The sequence below is a fragment of the Pan paniscus genome, chromosome 3 (assembly GCF_029289425.2).
Source record: "Pan paniscus chromosome 3, NHGRI_mPanPan1-v2.0_pri, whole genome shotgun sequence".
NCBI lineage: Eukaryota > Metazoa > Chordata > Mammalia > Primates > Hominidae > Pan > Pan paniscus.
This window is the reverse complement of record NC_073252.2, coordinates 140,333,492-140,358,817: the sequence shown is the minus strand read 5'-3', so window position 1 is coordinate 140,358,817 and position 25,326 is coordinate 140,333,492. Positions and strand designations below refer to the sequence as shown.

The 25,326-nt window shown below is 36.2% G+C and overlaps 1 protein-coding gene across 10 annotated transcripts in view; it reads left to right on the top strand.

Annotated features, from left to right (window-relative positions):
- INPP4B (inositol polyphosphate-4-phosphatase type II B) overlaps positions 1–25,326 on the top strand; it is an 813,511-nt gene that overhangs the window by 370,141 nt on the left and 418,044 nt on the right. For all 10 annotated transcript variants that reach the window (XM_063603916.1, XM_055111865.2, XM_014344746.5 and 7 more), the window contains one exon: positions 2,902–2,965. The gene's annotated coding sequence lies outside the window, so the exon portion shown is untranslated. The remainder of the gene's footprint in view (positions 1–2,901; positions 2,966–25,326) is intronic.

Below are 25,326 nucleotides of genomic sequence, written 5' to 3'. Positions count from 1 at the left end.
GGACCAAAGAAGGCACTGACCTATATAGAATAAGGTGGAAGCACAATAGGAGGCCACCTCAATTTTTTTGGAATATTCTGCATTTTAATTCTAAACAATAATGTTCAATTCAGTTTAACACCCAGAAGTTGTTTAACATAGAAATTCAAATTTTCTACTGAAAGAAAACTTCTGTGTCCTAATTAAAGAAAATATCCTATTTGGTCATTTATCATGAAGATAATGATAAATGTTAAATAACGTCTTGTTTGCATTAACTCTGTGGGATATGTATTTAAGGTGACTATACACTTCAGTGGGTTTTAGTAAATATTGGTTCTTGCTACATAATGGGAGCTGACAAGTAATGAATGACCCCATAATGGGAACAAAAAAAAAAGTCTGAAAGACTCAGGCTCACATAAGACAGTTGATCTTTCTGCATCATAAACTTTTGTCCTTTGGACTTGCACAGTTATCCAGTTTATATTTGATGTATCTATTCATTGCTATATAAAGTGTTACCCATCTTGTGTATGCATTACAGGTATTTAAAAAAATTATTCAAGGGCTTGTTTGGACACTATGGACTATATGAGACTATGTTGGCCTTTGTATGATCATATTTTATTTGCAAGGTAAACTCATCACCTTTGCAGAAGTAATGTCAACTAAAACATCCAGAAGAGATGAGCAGTCTGTTCTGTTAATAAGGACAGGATACTGCCATCTACTCTGTACAACAGAGCACAATGCTTAGATTTGGGTGGATTTGAATAAGATGAAAGATAAATTATGATTTTGTTCAAGTGTTAAAATAAAACTATCTCAGACACTTAAGGACCACAAAAATTTAGACCAAAGTATCTTGTAAATTCTACCTGGTGAAAGTTTGATATAGCACACATATGACTTTTCTATATTATTTTCTGTTTTGAGTTTAGTAGTAAGCAGATGGTTTGTATTTTCTTTAGTTGCAACTAAGTGATCAGTTTCATGATTTCTCTTACTATGAAACATGTTTTTTTTTTTCTTAACACTTATCTTAAAAGCAACTCTGGGTCTACTGGGCTCAAAAAATGAGAAATCTAAAGAAAAACTGGAATTTTTTTTTCCCCAAATTAAATGAGTCCTGGTATAATTTAAAGCCTATTCTTTGTAGTTTCACCTGCTTATATTGTAAACAATACAGAATGATGAGAGACATATGATAATATGAATGAGAAAATTTTATATCTCATCTGCATTATTGACATTACTAGGGGAATGTTTCTTCCAAATGAGGTACAATGGTTAAAGAACAACTTTAATCCAGTGAGTTACTACATCTTTTGACCAAATAATATGAAATCATTTTATAAAAGATAGTAACTGATAGTAAATTTACAATTTGAAAACTATTCCTGATAATAAAATAGAGAAAAGAACCAGGTAACATTTTTATACACATATTGAATTATATATAATAGTAAACTGTTTTATAAATAGCATGATATATAGTAGTAAAATGCCCAAACTCTGGAACCAGATCAGTGGTTTTAAATTCAAATACTACTCTTTACCTGTGGGACTCTGCCTGAATTACTTCACCTGTCTTTGCCAAATTCTCTCTCTATAATAATAATGGTAACTCCTTTATAGGGTGGTTGTATTGGGGGTCCCCAAGACTTCCTTTAGGCTGAATGTTTTACTAATATATCAGTCTGTTATCATACTGCTAATAAAGACATACCTGAGACAGGGTAATTTATAAAGGAAAGAGGTTTAATTGACTCAGTTCTGCAGGGCTGGGGAGGCCTCAGGAAACTTACAAATATGATGGAAGGGGAAGCAAACATGTCCTTCTTCACATGGTGGCAGCAAGGAGAAGCACAGAGCAAAAGGGGGAAGATCTTATAAAACCATAAGATCTTGTGAGAACTCACTCACTATCACCAGAACAGCAGCACTGGGTAACCACCCCCATGATTCAATTACCTCCCTCCAGGTCCCTCTCACAACATGTGGGGATTAAGGGAACCATAATTCAAGATGAGATTTGGATGGGGATACAGCCAGACCATATCATCTAAGATACAGAAAAGCTGTATAATCATAGTCATGCTTTAGTATAGTGAAAGTATACAAATTAAGAACAGCAAAGAGAAAGGTTCATGGTGCAAAGTCTAGGAACAAACTCCCAGCTATCCTCTCCCAGTGGAGTCACATTGGAGGTGTGATTAAAGCTGCCAGCAAAATGATGTATAACCCATGAAGTGTGGTAAACCAGGGAAACTCAGCCAAGCTTTGGTTTCTAGAGTTCTATTAGATGTCACTCACATAAGCATGCGGCACTGGGTGATTCAGACACCAGAACCCCTTCCCACAAGCAAAAATAAATGTTCATCATAAATCACATTTTAGAATAAATTTATCTGATCCAACTGAAATAGCATAGCCTAAGGCCTCATGCATACAAAACACTCTTATCAGGTAGACTCTTCCAGGAGTTCAGAGGTTTTCTCCCAGAAGCTAGCTGAAGGCTAGACTTGAAGAGTCACCTTTCTTTGTGATGGGCAGAGTTTGAGGAACTCAGGCCTGCTGAGTTAACCCTTTCTTGCTGAGTAGTTATGAGGAATAAATGAGTTAATCCATGTAACTTAATATAGTGCCTGGCATAGGATAGTACTTGGCACACTTAAGCAGCAAACAAGGATCAGCTATAATTTATTCTAGAGGGGCTCTATGGGCTGAATGAAGCTGACTAATTTGGGATAGAAATAAGCAATAGCTATGTTCCGTGAATCTTGTGATGATGATAAATCCCTAAGTTTGAATGATGGGCATTATAAGCATATTAAACACTTTACCTATGGGTGCTTTAGTAAGAAAATTTCCAGTAAACACTAAATCCTGACTTCTTTCCATTTTGTTTTTTTGCAGAGCCTTGAAACCAGCGAAACAATAATCAAAGAGCAGTTCTGTCAAAGAAAACAACATAAATCAGGTACAAGAGTTATTCTTAACACGTAACATCAACACGTTGCATTCATTTAAACTGATGATTAATTCGAGCTTATTAACAAAATATTTTACAATAATGCCAGTTAGGTGTTTTAGCATATGTGTGACTGCATGTTATAGATGACTGGCCAAATTTTATAGATAAATTAATTTCTATAACTACATTAAACCAATTTTGAGGGTTTTAGTTAGGCCAGGCCTAGCCTAGGCAGAAATGTTAAGAAATTAAGAAATTAATATTATTACTTATTATTAAATTAATGCATATGCACTAAAGTTTTTTACTTGGGAAACACTCATCTGTAAGGCGATTTTATAGAATTGGACAAATCAGGCAGTACTTACAGTGCAGTAGAGGAGATTCAGTAGATATCACTATATAAGTAAAAGCTGTGATAAATGCTATGATGTAAAATAACAGAATTCTATGGGATAAAATATTGGGAGACAAAGAATCTACTGTGGATTGGGTAGACAGAGGCTATTTCTCTGGAAGATGACATTTAAACTAAGACCTAAAGTTTGAGAATGAAGAGTCCCAGGCAGATGGAACAGCATGGAATAAAGAAAATAAATGAAGAAAAAAAGAAAGAAAATAATTGAAAGAAGAATAGTGTGGCTACAGTAAAGTCACAGAAGGGAAGACAGATATAAGATGAAGCTGGGTTGAAAATAAGATGAAAAGCCCAGCCCCACAGGTCCTTAATATCCATTGTAAGATGCCTTTGGAATTGCTCTGCTTGCATTTCTGTGTGATGTCATTTGGTCTTCTCTCCTGGTCCCCTGAATATAGATGCTTTCGAATCTGTCACCTGACCTCACCTTGCCCCAACGTGTGTATGTGTGTGTACTTTTATTTAACTTAATATTTCCTGAAGTCATTTCCAGGATTACATTGGGAAATCTTTCGAAAGTTTACCTCTTGGGAATATGCATTTCTAGAGTTTCTTTTGTACCTGAGACTGACCTGCTTTTAGGGAGTTCGACTTATTTTATGGCTATGCGCATTAAACTGTTGGATAATTTTCTAGAATCTAGATAATGCAAGCCAGAAAAAATCTGTTTGCTTCATTGGTTTATTTTTTTCCAGCTAAAGATTTTTCTTGACCTTAATTATATGGTTAATTGCCTCAAATCCTGATTATACTTCACATGTGAAAATATAGCCTCAGGTATCAAGAACAACTGGAGTAAAAGCTTCCTAAATAATTTTCAACATTAGCATTAGTAATATTGGTTTTCTTAAACAGAGAAAAACTACACAAATTGCTGTTTGCATCTCAGTTAATCTGAATCATATTTTTTTCCTTTGAAAATGCTTATTCTCTTTGATTTATAAAGTTTTATAATGCAGGCTTCTGAAAAAGTCTTAAAGTAAGGCAAATGACTTGGGGTAATGCCTACTTTAGTACTTTAAAGAATGATTTGATCTTAAAGATATAGCTATGTTCCATGAATTTCACTCTGTCACTCAGGGTCTCACTGCGTCACTCAGGCTGGATTGCAGTGGCGCAGTCATAGGTCACTGCAGCTTCGACCTCCTAGGATCAGGTGATCTTCCCACCTCAACCTCTCTCAGTAGCAGGGACTACAGGCATGCACCACCATGCCTGTCTAATTTTTTGTAGAGATGGAGTTTCAGCATGTTTCCTAGGCTCGTCTTGAACCCCTGAGCTCAAATGATCTGCCCATCTTGGCCTGCCAAAGTGCTGGGATTATAGGTGTGAGCTACCATGTCGGGCCAATGATTTGATTTGATATAAAATGTGGAGATTTTGTCTTTGCAGCACTAAAAGTCTGAAAAACCCAGAGTTGACTTATGCTTATTCTGGACGAGAAGTTTTCAGCATATGTGTTGGAAAGGGCATCAACTTTTTTAGACCAATTCAGCATCTTCCAATTAAGTTGACTGTTATTAAAAACTGAGACAAACATCACAGAATTTCCTAGGATTTCATAACTTACAGACAAAACGGCTTGTTTCATTCCAGAAAGACAAGAGACAGCTGCTTTTTAATTACTACTCTTGCCATTTGCTTTCTACTAGAGATGTGTCTCAAACGTGGAATCTAATTAGAAATCTTAATTGAAAATGGATTCTTAAAAAAAGAAAAGAAAGAAAATAGACCAACATTGAAACATAAATGTAGGAAGAAAAACATCATATTCCAGCTGGATTGAATAATCACCCATCTGAAAATTAGTTGGCATCTGAGGAGCATGTTATCTGACACCAAATTGAACTTTACTGTTTCCTCTTTCAGAAGGAATTTTCCAAACCAAATCAGGAGTCTTGTAATCTGTAAATTATTGTTTTCAGTGATTATATTTTTCTCAGGATAAAAGCAATGGTTGTGAATTTTGAAGCCTGGGTTAAATCCCAGCTGCTTTACTTGTTTCTAGTGTGACTCTGGACAAATTTTGTAACTATTCTTAATCTCAGTTAACTCTTCTCTAAAATGGGATTTGCAAATCCTGTTTTTTCAACATTGTCACTGTCTTGTTGGTCTCTTGACTGACACATTGACTGGCATGTAGTAGCATATCTAGATATAGTAAGTTCTAGAAAGCAGGGGAAGGAAGTTAGAAAAAGCAAGGAGGCTAACTTTGAGAACATATATCTAAGACAATATTGCAAATACAAAACATTGAGAAAGTGCTTATTCTGTACACTGCAGGCAAAGACTTAAAGGCACATTCATTTCTCCTTTTATTAAAAGTATTTTTTCTTGTAGATGTTCTAGATTCTGCTATCCAGATTTAAACTCCAATTAGAGGCATAGTAACATATAATTTCTGAATTACAGAACTTTGCATGCTGCTAAGCTTGATAGATGCTCAATTAATATTTGATTGATTGAGTGAAGCTATGAACTAACAGTGCTAGGACGCAGATAGCCCAAATTGTCCTATTCTCTGGTTTACAAACATTGTATCTAACATCTAGAGTAAGATAAATTACGCTTCTCTGTGATTTTTTTCATTCATTGATAGTAGAGATTCTAGCCAGACTGAATAATCACCCATCTGAAAATGTGCTGCTTCTGCATGCACTGCTACCATCAGATTGGCCAGTTTGCTATTATTTGTGTATATTCCAAATTACTACCTTTTTGTCTTTATTCACATTTTTAAATCCTCCATTGTCAATATTCTCTTCCCTATTTTCTTTCCCATTCTTCTTCCTTTCTTCTTCGTTTTACTCTTACTCCTCTTCCTTCCTTTTATCTACCCTCATGTTTTTGATGCAAAAATTTATTAAATTCTTATAAAAATAATTGCCTCCATGAAACTGTCCTAGATATTTCCTGAGATAATGATCTTATCACCTTTGTTTTTTTTTTTTTCCATTTGTTTGTTTTCAGGCACTGTCCTTTGATCCATATCTGTGAAAACTGAGCCTGAAACACAGCCAGTGAAAGTCAAGCCACATAATATGTTAATGCCTCTTTCCTTCTATCCTCTACTCTACCCTGTTAACCTTTCCTAACAAACACAAACACCAAGGGAATGTCTCACTGGCAAAGCTTGCAGCTTCCTTCCACACTGCTTTCTAGGTTACTGGTGGAATGAATTTAGGCCGTGATCACCAGGCTGCAGCCATATGAGTTGTCTGAGTCAGGCTGGCTTTTTGAATGAGTCCTTAATTTTTGTTCCTGCTTTCCTGAAAGTCGGGAGCCAGGCTCTGCAGCACAGTGAGCTAGCTGTCTTAATTCCCAGGACACCTGCCTGCATCACTTTCCTTGTGGCCTTAACTTACTTTGAGTATTTCTCCCTGATTTATGACTTGGATATACACAGAATGCTGAGAACTGCTCTTCCACAGAAGCCTGTTCTACTGTTTCTCTATCAGCCACATCAAACCCAAGGGAGCCTCATTTTTATTTATGTGTATTCAGATCAAATTGAAGTGTATCAATTAAGTCGTGGCAACTGGGACTCTTGGCTCCTTTATAGATGAGTGAATATTTCTGTGCCAGTTTTATCCTTCTTACTGCCTTGTCAAATTGGTTTGCTCCTTTTTTTATTCCTGCAATTCTTTTCATTGATTTCACATTTGTTATTATCCAAGCTTTCGAATTGTTCCTCTTAGGCTATTTCCCCCTCTCCTGGCCATATTAATATAATTAAAATAAATAATACCATAATATTTAATGACCACTTCTAAAATATTTTTTGTTTTTATTCACTGTTTAAAATTTGCATACAGTAAATTTTTCACCTTTTGGCATACAGTTCTTTGAGTTTTGACAAATGCACACATTTGCGCAGCCACCACTACAATGAAGGCACAGAACACTTAACATTATCCCACAAAACTTCCCTCTTCCTGTCCATTTATGGTCAAACTCTTCTGCTTACTTACTGGACTTTTTCTATACCTATAATTCTGCCTATTTTATTTATGCCATTAAAATAGAATTATACAGTACACAGCCTTTTGAGCTGGCCACCTTTTACTTACCATATTGTGCTTGACGTTTGCCCATTTGTCTCTTTATTCCTTTTTAACTTTATTTTACAGGTTTATCACTGTAAAATTGTCCTTTTACTATTTGAAGATCTTTAGGATTGTTGTGGATTTTTAGTTATTTTTTAAAAGCCACTAAAAGCATCTGTGTCCAGGTTTTTGAGTAATCAAAGATTTCATTTCTCTTGACTAAACACCTAGAAGTTAGATTGCTGAGTCATACTTAGGTGTGTATTTAATTTTATAAGAAACTACCAGACAGGGGCAGGTATGGTAGCTCACGCCTGGAATCCCAGCACTTTTGGAGGCCAAGGTGGGAGGATTGCTTGAGCTCAGGAGTTTGAGACCAGCCTGGGCAACATAGTGAAACACTGTCTTTAAAAAACAAAAACAAACAAACAAACAAAACTACCAGATATTTTCCCAAAGTAACTATACTATTTTGCATTCCCACTTGCAGTGTATGAGAGATCCATACATTGGAAGGTTGGTTAACATCCTTACCAGAGATTGGTTTTGTCAGTCTTCTAGAATGATTGATAGTTGTTCTAATATGTATGTAGTGATAGTTCTCTGTGGTTTTAATTTATATATTCTTAATGACTAATGACACAACATTTTTTCCATGTGCTTATTTAGCATCAATATATCTTATATGTTTTCTTTGGTGTAGTGTCTATTTAAATTATTTGTCCTTTTTTTTAGTGAATATTTTTGTTTTCTTATAGAGTTTCAAAAGGTCATTAAATATTCCATATTGAAATTCCTGATCACATATAAGTTTTGCAGATATTTTTTCCAATGTGTAGCTTGTCTTTTCATTTTCTCAACAGTGTCTTTCACAGAGTGGAAGTTTTCAACTTCAATAAAGTCAATTTTACAAATGGTTTTCTTTTATGGACTGTACTATGTTTTGTGTCATATTAACAAATCTTTACCAAGGTCTATAGAATTTTCTTCTATATTTTCCTGTATAAGCTTTATAGTTTTAGGTTTTACAATTAGATTATTAATAGTGAGTTGATTGTATAAGGTCTGAAATGTGTTTTTTTTTGTTCTTTTGCACATGGATATTCAATTGTTACACTATTTATTTAAATAATTATTTTTTCTATCCATTGTATTGCCTTTGAATCTGTAAAAAAAATAATTGATTATGTATGCATGTATTGTCTCTGTCTTATTATTCGGTAACTATTCTTCTTCCAAGGGCTTGTTATTTTTTAAATTAAGTAGTTGAGTTCTCTGATTTTGTTCTGCTTTCTCAAAACTGTTTTTGCTATCCTTTCTTTGCCTTTCCATATATGGTATAGAATTAGCTTTTTCTTGATATCTACTAAAATTCTTGCTTGGATTTTGATTTATTTATATTCAATCATCTATAGATCAGTTTGGACAAAGTTGACCTTTTACCAATAATGAGTCTTCTAATCCATGAGCGCAGTCTCTCTATTTAAATAGATCTTATTTTATTTCTTTCATCAATGTTTATAGATTATAGCACATAGATTCTATATAAAGAACAAAACTGAATGAAATTTTATGTTCTTTATATTTTATATTCTATATGAAGAACATAAAGAGCAAAACTGTAGGAATCACATTACCTGACTTCAAATAATATTACAGAACTATAGTAACAAAAACAGCATGGTACTGGCATAAAAACAGACACATAGACCAATGAAACAGAATAGAGAGCCCAAGAACAAAGCCACACATGTACAGTGAACTCAGTTTTGACAAAATTGTCAAGAACATACACTGTGGAAATGAGGCTGGAAAAACTGGATATTCATAAGCAGAAAAATGAAGCTAGATCCCTATCTCTCACCATATACAAATAAAAATGAATTAAAGATTTATATCTAAGACCTCAAACTATAAAACTACTACAAGAAAACATTGGGAAAACTCTCCAGGACATTGTTCTGGGCAATATTTCTTGAGGAGTACCCCGCAAGCATAGACAACCAAAGCAAAAATGGACAAATTGGATCACATCAAGTTAAAAAGTTTCTGTGCAGTGATGGAAACAGTCTACAATATGAAGAGACAATTCACAGAATGGGAGAAAATATTTGCATACTGCCCATCAGACAAGGGGTTAATAATCAGAATATATAAGGATCTGAAACTACTCTATAGAAAAAAATCTAATAATCCTATCAAAAATGGGCAAAATATTTGAATAGACATTTCTCAAAAGAAGACACACAAATAGCAAACAAGTGTATGAAAAGGTACTCAACATCACTTATCATAAGACAAATGCAAATCAAAACTGCAATGATATATCATTTCACCCCAGTTAAATGCTTTTTATCCAAAAGACAGGAAATAACAAATGCTGGCAAGAATGTGCAGAAAGGGAACCCCCATACACTGCTGGAGGAAACGTAAATTAGTACAATCACTATGAAAAACAGTTTGGTGTTTCCTCAAAAGACTAAAAAGAGCTACCATATGATCCAGCAATCTCACTGCTGGATATATACTCACAAGAAAGAAAAACAGTATATAGAAGAGATATCTGCATTCCCATGTTTGTTATAGCACTGCTCACAATAGTTGGAAGCAGCCTAAGTGTCCATAAACAGATGAATGGATAAAGAAAATGTGGTACATATACACAATGGAGTACTCTTCAGCCATAAAAAAAGAATGAGATCCACTCATTCACAACATGGATGGAACTGGAGATCATTATGTTAAGTGAAATCAGGCAACCTCAGAAAGACAAATATCATATGTTCTCACTTATTTGTGTGATCTAAAAATCAAAACAATTGAACTCTTGGACTTAGAGGGTAGAAGGATGGTTACCAGTAAGCTAGGAAGAGTATCTTTAGGGGCAGGTGGGGATGGTTAACGTGTACGAAAATAATTAGAAAGGATGAATTAAGACCTAATATTTGATAGCATAATAGAGTGACTATGGTTGATAATAACTTAATCGTATATATTAAAATAACTAAAATAGTGTAATTGAATTATTTGTAACACAAAGGATAATTGCTTGAGGGAATGGATGCCACATTTTCCATGATGTCATTATTTCACATCATGAAATAATGAGGTTTTGATACCTCATAAATACATACACCTACTATGTACTCACAAAAATTTAAAATATAAAAATTGTTTAAACTGTATACCCACAGAATTGTATGTGCAACCGTCACTGCAACCAATATGGGAACATTTTCATTTTTTCAAAAAGAAACCTTACACCCCTAAAGCCATCACCTCAATTTTGCTCCAACTTCCTCAGCTCTAGGCAGCCACTAATCTACCTTTTGTCTCTATAGATTTGTCTTCTCTGAACATTTTCCATGAATAGAATTATACAATATGTGGTTCTTTCACATAGCGTAACGTTTTCAAATTTCATCCATGTTTGCAGGATATATCAGTACTTCATTCTCCCCCTCCTACCTTTATTTTGGTATAATTGAAAATAAAAATGGTATATAATAAACTGACTTATTTCTAACTTTCTTTTCTAGAAAATTTTGGAATTTCTATGTAAACAGTTATGTTGTCTGCAAACAGCAATGGCTTTATTTTTCGCTTTTCAATATGTATGTCTTTTTTTTTCTTTTCCTAGCTTTATTGCTTAGGTACCGTACCTCCAATGTACAGAGGAGAGATTAAAGTGAACATCCTTGTCTTATTCTCATTTTTATGGGCAAAGAATCAAGGATTTTATCATTCACTATGCCCATTATCAGATTAAGGATCTGGCTGCCAGTTTTCTTTGTAGCTTTTAACTACGAATTCAATTTCTATGAAAGGCATAGAATTATTCAGGTTATCTATTTCTTCTTGAGTGAAATTTGGTTGTGTCATTTAAGTAATTGGTCAATTTTATCTGTTTTTTGTTTACCTTCATAATATCAGAATATTTCCTTATCATATTAATGTTTATGGTCTATAGTGATATCCTCTCTTCCATTCCTGATACTGGTAATTTATATATTTTCTGCTTTCTTTGTCAGTCCAGGTAGAGGTTTATCAATTATATTAACCTTTGCAAACAATTAATTGTTGATTTCATAGATTTTCTCTATTTTAAATTTTCAAAGCATAGCTCATTTATTTGAAACTTCTTTTCTAATGTAAGCACTCTATATTTTCCTATGAGCAGCATGTTAGCTGCATCCAACAAATCTGATAAGGGAGTGTGTTTCCTAGTTTCCAAATGTTTGTATCTTCCAGATATTTTTTGTTATTGAATTCTAGTTTAATACCATTGTGGTTTAAAAACATTATATGATTTCAATTTTTTTAATTTTTCATTATTTTATGGTTCATGTCAAAGAATGGGCACTATTCTTTGATCAAAACCATGAGAAAACAAAGGAGGAAAATGAAAACTTCATTGTATTAAGGTTAACTTCTCCAAATTTTGACTCCTTTCAACAATTTTCCTGTTTAGCTTATTTTTTTAGAGTCCTTAGGTAGCTTGCTTATTGTATTTACTCCTAATCAGTGTGAAGTATAACCTTTAGCTGCCCTGATGCGTCTTGGCTAGAAATAAAACAATTAACAACTTTGCATGTATGAATTCAATTCTCTCCAAAATTAGATATTACCATTTTCCCAATTTATTATAAGGGGGAATAAGGAACGGTATGGCTAAGTAAATTGCCCAAGGTCCCAGAGCAAATGAAAAGGCCTAGGCTGTTTGGATCCATAATTGGTCCCAACCACTTTGCTGTACCTCTCTCATGTTGAATTACTATAATGATAAATGCCGTATGACATGACAGGGATCCAGATGAGCACTGCAGACTAACATAGTGTTAATGAATACAGGAAAGACTCCAAAACAATAAAAAACAGCCATTCAAAAACAAACATATTAACTTGCCTAGAGAAGGGAATAAAAGCTTGTCAAGAAATTATCAGAATAGTTCATGAAGTGGGAAAGAATCAGTGGGTTTTAAGTAGTAAACACGTTCAGGGGTTGGGAGGGTGCATAAGGAGGTGTGCAGAAATGAGTTTTATGTTGGTTATGCTAACTAATTACAGATTGAAAGCCAGTACTCTGGCAAGGGCAGAATGTGAAAGGAAACTTTTCTACTTACAACAATAAACTCGATATAGTAGGTGCTCAATAAATTCATATGACATGAATTAATCATGATATTTACTCACTTCTGACACGTAGGGTCAAAACAATCCTAAAAGCTAGTGATCTTTTACTTGAGATTAAGAAGATGGGAAAGGAAGAAGGAAAGTCTACACATGTTGTTTTTTTCAGTGTTCAGTGACATAAATCATATCAAACTTTTCCACAAAATTTGAGCTCCTATCCTTCTACTACCTCAGCGGCAAGCTGAGGGTATATAAAGATATACCCCAGTTCATCACAGAGAATTAACCCGTGTTTCACAAGGCATTTGTTAAATCAGTCCATGATTTCCTCTAGTCCCATGAGTTGCTCAGAGAAATGCTGAATGAATTTGCAGGTGGAACAATGGCCTGGAGCTTCATTGTTTACTCTATTTCTTCTTGTAGATATTCCACCCAGTTCGAGTTTAGGAGTTAAATTTTTATTTTTCATTTTTTGCTCTTATTCTCACTGTAGAGCAGTATTATTGAATAAATATTTTAAGGTAGACTGCGTGATTGTGTATATATTGAAGAGTAAGGAAACTGCTTGTGGTAAAAAGAATTAAGATGCATTATGTGTATGCAGTAGACAATAGGGAAAGAGAAAAGTTAGTTATGTCATATTATATTCTTTGCAGATAACCTCAGGCACTCTATGAACTTCTCTGGAGAGCTAAAGTGAAATTACAATAATCACGTCTATATATTTTTTCTTGCCTGCCATAATAAAAAGCAGAAGATAAAATTTTAATTAAATTCATTATCTGTCTTACTTTGAAATGTTAAACTTCAAAATAAAATGAGTAATCCATCATCAGAAACTATAGACAATTTAGTCAATACTAATTTGAACCTGAAGTATCATCATAAGGAATTCAGTCAGCTCTAGGAATTAATAATTTGTGATGATGTGTGTATTAGAAATGTCCTCAGGATACAATCAAAGCTTCAATTTTAGTTTTGCTTTAGCACATGTATTTAACTGATCTTGGGTACATGTGTATGGCTGTGTGCATAAGGATTTTGAAACGTCTGACAGTGCTGAGGCCACACTTCTTTAGAGTCCTCTACTTTGGTGCATGCGAAAAAAGAATCTCCAGCCAAATTCTAATTTTCTTTATGTATTTCTGCTTCCTGAGATAGGATGCTAGAAGTCACTGTATTTGGAATTTTCAGTTTGTTTGAAGAAAAGTACCAGAAAAAAACCTGTCACCTTAGGTGTGGACAATATATTATTTTCCTTTACTTAGATTTCCAGAAGATGTCAGAGAAAGGCACTGAAAAGTCTTTATCCATCCAGCAAACTTATATAACGCTCGGGTTCCATTTTTTTTTAAACCATTGTTGTGTGATAGCAATTTTATATTTTCAAGTATATTTGGGGCTCAAGGCTTCACAATATTTTGTTAAGTAGGCAAAATCCAATGTGTCAGGTGAAGTATTTATAGAAGAAAAAGTTTCCATGAAGTTTGTCTTTTCGAGAACATCCAATGAAAGTTTCTATCCTTTGGATGACATGTGAGAAGCAACCAAAAGTGTCACACACTGAAGAGCAGAGTAAAAAGCTCACATCAAAACAAAAGGCCTCTTTAATCCCCATGTGGCTACTGGTCAGCTGGATACATGAAAAACTCTTCACATTTGTCTCTGAGCCTTGGTGTTCCCATCCTTAAAGGAGATGACTACCAGTTTCTTTATACCTCTTCAATTCTACGTTCTTTTGAAACATTTTACCCCCGTATTTTAAAGATTTAGCTAAGCCCTTTCAAAGAACAGATGGAGATTCCATCAAGCATGTGTTCCCATCTTCACTTTGTAATTCTTCAGGATGCTTTCCTTTTTGCTGAATGACACAGAACAAAATCTAACGAGTCAGATGGCTGACTCACTGCATTCCCAAAGTGGGTCCATGTGCTTCCCTTCAGGACATCGGGTCACTGTTGGAAACTCTTCAAATTCTGGTTCAGATCTGATACCATTTGAGTTATCACAATTAAGTGTGCCTCGTCGATGAGTTCTTGTCCTTTGCAGGGACATGGACAAAGCTGGAAACCATCATTCTGAGCAAACTATCACGAGGACAGAAAACCAAACACCACATGTTCTCACTCATTCGTGGGAACTGAACAATGAGATCACTTGGACACAGGGTGGGGAAAATCACACACAGAGGCCTGTTGGCAGGTGGGGGGCTAGGGGAGTCATAGCATTAGGAGAAATACCTAATGTAAATGATGAGTTGATGGGTGCAGCAAACCAACATGGCACATGTATACCTATGTATCAGACCTGCACGTTGTGCACATGTACCCTAGAACTTAAAGTATAATTTTAAAAAGGGTGCCTTGTCACAGAGATAGACAGAGCACCCCCTTCCCTTCATATACATTACTCTTATCTTAATTTGAAATGAGTGAATAACAGAACTGATCTCTGATTTACAATGAACCAAAAGCTCAGTGCTTCTGTTTGTTCAGCTGAGGTCTCTGCCTTGCTGCTTTGTGTGTTGTCCTTTTAACTGTAAATATTTTGCCAGTTCCAATGATCATGGATTACTCATTGTGATTTGGAATCGTTTCTTGACTGGGATTGTGATCTCCAAAAGTCCATCCTATAATTTAAAGAAGCAATAAAAGAAACTATTATCTCTTTGTTAAGTAACCAGAATGCTGGGTCTGGAGAACTGGATGTATCCAATCATTAGAAACTATTTTGAGGCTGGGAGCAGTGGCTCAAGCCTGCAACCTTAGCATTTTGGGAGGCTGAGGCAGGCAGATCTCTTGAAGTCAGGAGTTTGAGACCAGCCTGGCCAACATGTTGAAACCCCATCTCTACCAAAAATACAAAAAATTAGCCAGGCGTGGTGGTGCGTGCCTGTAATCCAGCTACTCAGGAGGCTGAGGCAGGAGAATTGCTTGAATCCAGGAGGCAGAGATTGCAGTGAGCCGTGATCGTGCCACTGCACTACAGCCTGGGCGACAGAGTGAGACTCCATCTCAAAAACAACAACAACAACAACAACAACAAAAAAGGGAAACTATGTTCAAACACCAATGATTTTGAATCTTTATTCTTGATGTTTTTGTTCCGGCTTGTCCACAGAAAGTATATTTGCATCAAGAACCAGTAAAAGAACCAGAGATGAGTATGTCACAAACACACAGGATACTATAAATAAGATCATAAATACACCTATCGTGTTTTGATTTTCACTTTTCTGTCTATGGGTTGTAGTACTTAGATATTAAATGCTACATTGATAGGTTATACTTTTTTTGGGGGGAGAGTTAATTTTAAGAATTAAGAATAATATAAATAAAAACAGCAAATATAAGATAAATGTCTTCTAGTCCTCCTTCTTTTTTTCTATCCCTCTGCCCTAATTTCTTTCTCAAGGAATAATAGAAGTTTGAAAATTTTTGTGTGTGAAAAGCAGGTGACATATAGAAAGAGAAAGGGCTCTAGAATTGGAGACTCCAGTACACATCTGTGTTTCTCCAGTTAGTAAGTGGATCCTGGAAGAAATTACTTTGTAATCTTTAGTTTTTTATCTGGAAAGCTGAAGTTACTGAATACATTTGTTACAAAGATTAATTTAATGCATATAGAATGATAACATAGAGCATGGCACATAAACGTCCTCAGAAAATTGTGGCTACTGTTGACTAAAATTAATTTCACAAACAGCAGTAAAAATAGAACTCTGTGGAAATTATGGATGGATATTAGTAGCACCTCTCCTGATTTGGTATTTCCAAGGAAGAAAGGGAAGTGTGATGTTCTAGTCAATGGTATTTTATAGAATTGATTCTATCTCTGGTCTCCCTCTCTCTCCCTCTGCATGTTTCTATGTGACACACTAGTTTGAACTGCAGCGTGTCCTAAAACCCACGTTGCTTTTAGTGAATTGTTAAATTCTGGATGATCCCACTTTGATGACATTAAGACACTAGTTATTATTGTGAGTTGTGCTCTAACTGTCCTTGCCAACCTCCAACACATTCCTAAGTTTGGCATGCCATGAACTGGCTCTGTTTAGCCCCAGAGGTACTTTGGTCTGTCCTTGCCAGGGGCTGAGTGGGGTGCCAAGAGTTGGGCAGCAGAGCTGAGGCTGGGGAGAGCAAAGATGAAAGGGAGTGAGAGCTGGGGACAGAATCTAGGCTGGGTCGGGGCTGCTCTATGGCAAGTGTCCATCACAAAGAGGTCAACTTCTTACAGAGGATGAGAGGGAATGTGAGTGTCCAGCACTAGGGAGAGAGAACTGAGATTATGAGACCCTGGGCAGCCCGGGAAGTGTTGATGGTATGACATGAACCAATTGCTGGAGAGACTGAAGCCTAGGCTAGAATCCAGGACAGCTCCAGCCAATAGTCTAGAAAGTCTGGTTAAGTAAATGTGGGTCTGTAGCCCACATTGGCTTTTTATCTGGCAGAATTCCTTATTCATCTCTTTTGATTTATGAGCCTAGAATCCGAGCGGTCTTCTATGCCTTAATGTGATGCTTGTCAAGATTAAGTGTGCATAAGAATCACCTTTGCTAAAATGTACTTTCTTTTTTTTTTTTTTTTTGAGACAGAGTCTTGCTTTGTCACCAGGCTGGAGTGCAGTGGCGCGATCTCGACTCACTGCAACCTGCTTCCCAGGTTCAAGCAATTCTCCTGTCTCAGCCTCCCAAGTAGCTGGGATTACAGGCATGCGCCACCATACCCAGCTAATTTTTGTATTTTTAGTAGAAACAGGGTTTCACCATGTTGGCCAGGATGGTCTCAATCTCTTGACCTCATGATCCACCCGCCTCAACCTCCCAAAGTGCTGGGATTACAGGCGTGAGCCACCACACCTGGCCTAAAATGTACATTCTAATGTGGTAAGTCTAGAGTGTGGCTCAAGGTTCTGCATTTCTAATAAGCTTCTGGGTAATACAGATGCTGCTTGTCCAGGGACCATATTTTAAGTGTCAATACGCTTACAAACTGTTACTGTTTGGTCTTGCTAGATCCATGGGTCTTCTCTGTCTGTTTGCTGTCAGTGTTGCTTCCTCGCGGTAAAGAGAACATCACTAACTAGTTGCAGTGTTAGTCTGCAGCTGGACTGGTTGCCTTCAGGATATTTTGTCATACTGGAGCCCTGACAACTCTCATCTTTATTTTTATTGTGACAAAGCAGGTCCTCACTGAATTTAATATTGCTAGCAAAACCATACTGACATCCTGGAGAATTCAATTGTCTCATGCGATTGGTTTTCCTGGGCAGAAACATTTCCCCATCCATGCATGTACATCCATTGCCCTGACGGGAATTATCTTCTGCCTGGTCAGGGGTCTCCGTGAGAAGCCAGCATGCCTTTAACCTTTAAATACATGCTTATTTTTTCAGGTAAAATACAGAATTTGCCAATTTATGCCATTTTCCACAAAGAGAACCTTTCTCCTAGAACTTTATTTATTTATTTATGTTACTTTTGTATGATGTTAAATTAGGATACATTCCTGTTATTGGGCACAGGGACCTGGTTGCAAAATTCTGAATATAGTTGTCCTACAATGATGGTAGCCTTCAAAGTAGTTTTCCTTGTTCCCAGTGAGAGGAAAGGAACAGAAAAGACAAAGGCAAATCCCCATCTGGATCGTATTTCTGGTTTTACCTTTTCTTGACATTATTTAGCATTTGTCTGATCCTTACTTAACCAGATTTTCTAGGTGTGATCCTATCCATTCACACTCTTATCTTGCAAATTCCAGGTGTGTAGAAGGTTTTTAAGTGATTTGACATTGTGAAATATATCTAGTTTACTAGAATGAAGTCCTGGCTTCAGAAATATTGTGACATTGTTGTGACGTGAACAAGTTTAATGCTTCACTATTGAAAGTTTACATCATCAGCGTAACTGAGACTTGCTTGGTGTTTTGGTTTTTTTTTGTTGTTTTTTTTTTGGAGATGGATAGGAAATAATAATTGATTCAGCACTTTATATCTAAGCACTGTTTGGAAACCAAAACAAGGGCCATAGGTGTGTAGCATCATCAAGCATCCAGCACTCCATGCCTGGACATCAGCCTGCACAGGCCAGGAAACCAATTTAACCAGAGGTCCATTCAGCACCCAAGAATATAGCTAATCATGTGATGCCTCACATCCCTGTCATCCTGAGATACCACCTACACCGCAGGCACTTTCTGTCATTTATCTTTCCCTATTGTATTATCCTGTTTTGCTATGGACTTAGTTGGCCATGACTATCTTCTCCCAATCATCTCACTTTTAAAATATAACATAATGTTCATGAAGTCTTCTGTTTCTATGAAAAACAGTCTCTTTCACCTTCCACTTCTTTGGGGAATGTTTTCTTTGTTTCTTTGTCTTAATAGAAACCTGGCTTTATTCTCATAAGGGCTACCTCCTTGCTGCCTCCTCTCATGTAGGCAGGCCACACATCAGAGAGCCCAGAGGCAGGGTTACCATTTGCCTAGTGCCACAAGATGCCCTTTAAGTTGTAATAATCTCATTTACGATTACAAATGCCTAGCTATACATATCTTCACTCCTATTTATTATGCTTATTGTTCAAACTCCTGGTCCTCCAGACTTTTCTACTAGGCACGGAGTCTTTCCCTAGTCCTCAGGCCGTGACTGTGATCCTTCAGGGTGATTTCAATTTTCATGCAAGTTACTCATCTAACACCATTGATGCATAGTTTCTTTGTCTTGCTGGCTCTAGAGACTAACAACACCACTCCATTTCAGCCACTTATTTACTCTGTGCCTGTACCCTGAACTTCTCACTTCTCATCACTTAGACCTGAATACTTCTCTCATCTCCCAATAGATTAAATATATTACATCTTTCTTCTTTAATGATTTCCCAATCCAGCCTAGAGACCCTTTGGTCACATTGTGAATGCTACATTCTGTGCTTCACTCTTTTCTCACTGCACTAGCAGGCAAAATCCCAACGCTGTGTCCACTATACTGTCCTTCTTCTCCAGGCTGCCGAGCACTGCTGGAGAAAGCCTCACAGCCAGTCAGACTGAGGCCCCCACAAATCTGTGGTCTCCACGCCCCGCCAGATCCATACAACTTCCTTGACACATGCTTGCTTGTTTCCTCACCCAGTGCTCATAGAAACCAGCTCAAAACTCTGCTCCTACCGCACTGCTTCAGAATTTCCTCTCAACACATGACTCTGCCTCTTTTTAGTTCAATTCATAATGACTATTTCAAACATAACAGATATAAAGAAAAACTTTTTTTCCTATTACCCATTTTAAGAAATAAAACTTTCCTGATACAGTTGAAGAATACTTGTTCCCCTCCCTGATCACATTTATCATGCCCCTCCTTAATTTCTCTGTAATGTACATCTTGTGTATGTAGCCTTAAGCAATATATGAAGTTATTTTTAGTGGCAAAATTAGCAATTACTTTTGCACCAAGCTATAGAACCAAAGAGTATTGTTTTACAGTGTTTAACAATGTCTGTAACTGCCATCCTCTCTCTCTCTCTCTGTCTGCCTTCCTGCCACTCACTCCTCTTTTCTCAGTACTTTGTGAAGTTTATCTATGTTGCTTAATAAAATGAAGAGCTCCTCATTTTCTCTACTATAAAGAATGAATAAATCACAATATTATCTACCTTCTTGTTGATGAACACTTAGCCTGTTTTCAATATTTTATTAGAACTTGATTTGCTATGAACATTCTCCTAATTATCTTTTGATATGCATTTGTAAGAGTTTATCTACATTATATGCTTAGAAGTGAAATTACTTTTTAACTTTACTGGATATCACCAAATTATTTTTCATTGTGGTTGGAGTACCTGCAGTTTATAAAAGTTTATGTTACTCTAAATCTTCATCAATATTTGAGGTTTTGAAACTAAAATATTTACTTATTGATGGTTATATTTTATATATAATTTGGTTTTAGTTTACATTTCCCTGATACTAGTGAAGTTGATAATCATTTAATATGTTTCTGGGTAATTTGTGTTTAATATATTTGAATTACTTGTTTTTATATATTGATAGTTTTTTTCCCATTGTTTTTACTTTATATTGATTTGCTCACATGATTAATATATTCTGGAAAATAAATCTTCATCAGCTATGTTTATGACACTTTTTTTAATCCTGCTTGTTTTAGATTTAATTTGCCCTTTTTCTAGTTATGAAGTAAAAGCTTAGATAATTGATTTGAGACCTTCTTTTCTGACATAAACATTTAATACAACAAATTTTCCTCCAAGCATATTTTGATATATAGTTTAGTGATTTTATTTTGGTTCAAATAAATATAAATGTTCTTTGTGACTTTCTTTTTGCTTTATCAATTACTTGAAAGTATATTGTTTAATTTTCAAATATTTTGAAATATTCTAGATATGTTTGTTAGTAATTTCTAGTTCAATCTCCTTGTGGTCAGAAAATGCACTTGTTATGATTTCATTTATTTTAAATTTGTTAAGGTTTCTTTTATGAGTCAGCATAGAAGCTGTCTTAGTGAATATTCCATAAGCACTTTGAAAAAATATGTACTCTATTGTTAGGCAGAGCATTTTATAAGTGTCAGTTAGGTCAAGTTGTTGGTAGTGTTGTCTAAGTATTTTATATCCTCACTGATTTTCTGTTTACTCTGACAATTAGAGGAATGTTTGTGTCCTCAAGTATTGTGGATTTGTCTATTTCACTTCTGTTAGTTTTTGCTTCATCTGTTATGAAATTTTTAGGTACATTCATATTTAAGATCGTAATGTTTTCTTGATGAATTAACCATTTTATAATTATATAATGTGCATGTTAGTATTCCTTAATGCGAAATCTATTTTGTCTGACATTGATGTGGCCACACCAGTTTTCTTGATGTTTTGTTCTTGTATTTGATGTTTTTCAGTATTTTTGCAAATTCAGTCATTATCTGTTCAAATAATTATTCTTTTCTATTTTTTCTTCTAAGATTCAAATAGCATATGTACTAGACTGCTTGAATTGTCACAGTCTACTGTGGATCTCTTTTATGCTTTTTTGCTTATCGTGCTTTTTCACTCTTTGTGTTTAAGTCTGGATAATTTCTTTTTTTCTTTTTTTTTTATTATAATTTAAGTTCTGGGATATATGTGCAGAACGTGTAGGTTTGTTACATAGGTATACATGTGCCATGGTGGTTTGCTGCACCCATCAAGCAGTCATCCAGGTTTTAAGCCCCGTATGCATTAGCTATTTATCCTAATGCTCTCCCTCCCCTTGCCCTCCACACCCTGACAGGCCCTGGTGTGTGATGTTCCCCTCTCTGTGTCCGTTTGTTCTCATTGTTCAACTCCCACTTATGAGTAAGAACATGTGGTGTTTGGTTTTTCGTGGCTGTGTGTTTGCTGAGAATGATGGTTTCCAGCTTCATCCATGTCACTGCAAAGGAAATAAACTCATTCTTTTTTGTGCGTGTGGCTGCATAGTGTTCCATGGTGTTTATGTGCCACATTTTCTTTATCCAGTTTATCATTGATGGGCATTTGGGTTGGATCCAAGTCTTTGCTATTGTGAATAGTGCTGCAGTAAACATACATGTGCATGTGTCTTTATAGTAGAATAAATATAATCCTTTGGATATATACCCAGTAATGGAATTGCTGGGTCAAATGGTATTTCTGGTTCTAGATCCTTGAGGAATCGCCACACTGTCTTCCACAATGGTTGAACTAATTTACACTCCCACCAACAGTGTGGTGGGAGTGTAAATTTTTCTTCATCCTGTCCAGCATCTGTTGTTTCCTGACTTTTTAATGATCCACACTCTAACTGGTGTGAGATGGTATCTCATTGTGGTTTTGATTTGAATTTCTCTAATGACCAGTAAAGATGAGGTTTTTTTCATGTTTGTTGGCCACATAAATGTCTTATTTTGAGAAGTCTCTGTTCATATCCTATGCCCACACTTTTTGATGGGGTTGTTTGTTGGCAACCTACAGAATGGGAGAAAATTTTTGCAATCTATCCATTTGACGAAGGTCTACTGTCAAAAATCTACAAGGAACTTAAATGTATAAGTCTGGATAATTTCTATTAGCCTATCTTCAAGTTCACTGATTATTTCCTTGCCTGTGTCAAACCTACTGGTTAGCCTGTCAAAGGCATTCTGCATCTCTGTTATTATGTTTTATTTACATTTCTAGTATTTTGGTTTTATTCTTTCTTATAGCTTCTATCTCTGCTAAAATTCCCCATCTGGTCATGCAACTTCTCCACTTTTTCCACTACAGTTTTTAGCATATTCCCTTTCTGTTAGTTCTAATACCTGGGTAATATCTGAGTCTCGGTCTCTTGGTATATATGTACATATTATTTTTTTGCTTTTGCTTTTGACACTTTTTCATCCTTCTCCTCTTCTGCCCCACTTTTCCTTCTCTTCCTCTTCTTTCTCCCTCTCCTTTATCTTCTTCTCTTCTTCCTCCTCTCTTTATTCTACTTTAATATTAAATTGTGCTTAGAGTGCGGTTTAGATGGCTGGAGACTGCTCTCCACTCTCCACTCTCTACTTTAAGCTTTCTTGGAAGTTTCTACCTGAGAGAGGTTCATTATTTGTGCTCGCATGCCCCCTCTGGTGGGAGGTAGCCTTCTGTCACTTGTTTCTTGGTGTCTCAGCCTGGTGGCGGGGGCAGAGGCATTCTCTATCGTCATCTTTCATGCTTGGTTGTAGACAGGCCCTATGTTCTTGGGTCTTGGGGTGGAACTTTCTCAGTGATCCGATCACTCTATAGTAATAAAGGATCAGAGGATCTCTAGTGGTGTCATCCCAGGAAGATTTACTGCTCCTCCCTTTCTAATTTCCATGAGTCTTCACCTAAGTTCAGCAGGGTCTGTCATTTTTGTTCTATAGGAAAGAGGATCCAAGTGGGTCTTTGTACTTTTCCTGCAATTACTGCTGTTCCCCTTCAGCAGGCATGTACCTCAAAGGGACACTTTCTCCACGCACCCACTCTGCTTCCAATCATTCTCATGGGCATTTGGGTGAGGTCCATGAAGAAGACCCTTTAGTCAGTGCAGAATACTCTTGAGTAAAGGCTCTCAGGAGTGTTATATTCTCATGCTAGCCCACAGATGACATTATATATTTTGGCTGAATTCTTATTACCAGCTTTTTTGAGGTCTGATATGGTTTGGTTGTATCCCTACCCAAATCTTACCTTGAATTGTAATAATCCCTATGTGTCAAGGGCAGAGCCATGTGGAGATAATTGAATCATGGGGTCAGTTTCCCCCATACTGTTCCCATGGCAGTGAATAAGTCTCACGAGATCTGATGGTTTTATAAATGGGAGTTCCCCTGCACAAGCTCTCCCTTGCCTGCTGCCATGTAAGATGTGCCTTTGTTTCTTCTTTGCCTTCCACCATGATTGTGAAGCCTCCCCAGCCATATGGAACTTTGAGTCCATTACACCTCTTTTCTTTATAAATTACCCAGTCTCAGGTATGTCTTTATTATCAGTGTGAGAACAGACTAATACAGGGCCTGACATCTCTTCCTACCATGCCCTGCTCCATGGAGATATGTAAATTTCCTTAGGTATCCAACTAGTTGGTTGCCCTGAGACCTCATCTGTTTTACTAGTTAAGGAAAACTTATGATTTCATGCTTCATTTAAGTTTTCCTTGAAGTTAGCGTGGGAGTCATTCTTTATATCTTTGTACATCCTAAATGGAAACTGGAACCTTCTATGTTACAAATATATTTTCCTAGTCCGTGGTTTGTTTCTTCACTTTTTATGACATCTTTTGCCCACAGAACATTTTAATTTTAAAGTAGTCAGATTTATTCATCTTTTTATTTTTTTCTTCTCTCTCTTTTTTTTTTTTTTTTTGAGATGGAGTCTTGCTCTGTCGCCCAGGCTGGAGTGCAGTGGCATGATCTTGGCTCACTGCAACCTCCGCCTCCCGGGTTCAAGCAATTCTCCTGCCTCAGCCACCCATATAGCTGGGATTACAGGCACATGCCACTACATCCAGCTAATTTCCGTATTTTTTGGTGGAGACGGCATTTCACCATGTTGGCCAGGCTGGTCTCAAACTCCTGACATCATGATCCACCCACCTCAGCCTCCCAAAGTGCTGGGATTACAGGTAGGTGTGAGCCACCATGCCCGGCCCATGTTTTTCTTATGGTCTATGCTTTTGAAGTTGGGTTGAAAAATCTTTTTCTACATTGAGTTCATAAATATGCTTTTTTATTTAAGAAAAAAAATAAAGCCATTGGTAAGAGCATCATCAATTTCAGATCATGCTTCATTTTCTACTCACCTTCCTTTCTTTAATTATAGTGGATTGTACCACCTGGATTTTGCCTTGCTTGTATCTCCTTAATGTTCAATTCTATTTCTCTCTCTCTTTTCTGGCCATGTTACTTCAGCATTTAAATGTGCTTATGTATCCCAATTATTAAAAAAAAAGCTATTTCTTAACTTAACTCAGTGGCCTTATCTGCTTGAGAAATATCAGCTAAGTAGAGTGATGACACTGTTCCCTCTGTTCTTCCTAGCTACTGCTCCTCCCATCACTGACCATGCCTTTTCCAACTAACTTCTTTTCTTGTCCCCTTAAATATTTTTGCACCTTAAGATTAATTCCTCAGCCCTCTCTTCTTCTCACTATATGCATTTTTTTAGTGACTTCATGAATTATTTGGTTTTAACCATTAGCCAAATACACTTAACCAAAGATGCTTCTCTAGACTTAATATTTCTCCAGAAAATTGAGACCCAT